At 45.7% G+C, this 1168-nt stretch overlaps 1 protein-coding gene across 1 annotated transcript in view; it reads right to left on the reverse strand.

Annotated features, from left to right (window-relative positions):
- The window catches only part of LOC104125468 (probable 2-ketogluconate reductase), a 6428-nt gene extending 5939 nt beyond the window's left edge, over positions 1–489 (reverse strand). Inside the window, exon 1 of the mRNA XM_035893490.1 lies at positions 455–489. The gene's annotated coding sequence lies outside the window, so the exon portion shown is untranslated. The remainder of the gene's footprint in view (positions 1–454) is intronic.
- Between the last annotated feature and the right edge of the window lie 679 nt (positions 490–1168).

Below are 1168 nucleotides of genomic sequence, written 5' to 3' on the forward strand. Positions count from 1 at the left end.
AGGTGTACCCCAAACCCTCGGGGGAGCCGGGAGCGAGCGCCGGGTGTTCACGAGTCCTCGTGTGTTTTTAAAAACGTATCGTGTTTCTGTGCTGTCAGTAATTTCAGAATAACCGGGACATTGCATTAGTGTCAAGCACGCTGGTTTTTCCACTCTGTCTTCAAATACCAGCTATGGTCTGGTCTCTCTGTTGGCCATTGCACCATTTGCACATGAGTTAGCGTGGCATGAAGAGTTGTCTCTGACTGGCAGATGCCAGTGATGGATCTCATCACACACCTGAACAACCTCTCCAACCTAAATGATTCTAAGAACACACTCAGAACTTCTTTTTGAGAGCTAAGCAACTGAGGCAGGCTGAGGTGCTCAGTCACTGCAGCTGTTTTCCAGGCTACAAGTGGTCCTGTGCCTATCCCAGCTGAGAAACGCACGAAAATTTTCCCGACAAGGTTACCTGGGCTGTAAATCCACGGTGGTGGAGGCTGCCAAGTACAGCTTCAGTGCTCTGTTCACTAAACCTGTGCTGGAGCGATCACCCATGCTGTGCAGGATGTCAGTGGGTGCTCAGAGGGGGTGCCTGGCTTCCATGGTGAGAACAGCTCGGGAGCTGGGAAAGACTGCTGCTGCGGGCACCAGCCATCACTCCCCTTCTACACCACAGCATAACCAGCAATTGCACACCACTGCCTCTCTCCTGACTACTGTAGTGCTTTGCAAAAGAGTGGATTGCAAAATCATGCCTTCCTGAGTTCTACCAAACATATTCTGATATGCTGAACATCAAGGCAGTCAAGTTCACCACCAAATCCTCTATGAAATGACTAATGAAAAGATAAAGTGTAATAAAGTGTTGTAATAACTGTACAAAACCATTAGTTGTTCTTGTGCTGGTGGTGATTTTTGAGTATCATTTGCTCACACGGATGTCAAGTTCAGGCAGTTAAACTTTAAAGCAAAAATTCATTAACTAGCAAGATGGAGTTACAGCATCTTAACTGCATTCTTAGTTAAGTCAACTTGATTTTTCTTTAAAAAAAAGGAGCAAACCCTAAAATGCTTACACGTTCGTTCCCTGTTTCACATCAGCTGCTTCCAAGTTTTCTGATAAGACATAATGGGTGATCTTTTAACTTACTGCTCACATTACAGTACCTGAGATCAAAGGACC

The sequence above is a fragment of the Egretta garzetta genome, unplaced genomic scaffold, assembly GCF_000687185.1.
Source record: "Egretta garzetta isolate BGI_Z169 unplaced genomic scaffold, ASM68718v1 scaffold14, whole genome shotgun sequence".
Taxonomy (NCBI): domain Eukaryota; kingdom Metazoa; phylum Chordata; class Aves; order Pelecaniformes; family Ardeidae; genus Egretta; species Egretta garzetta.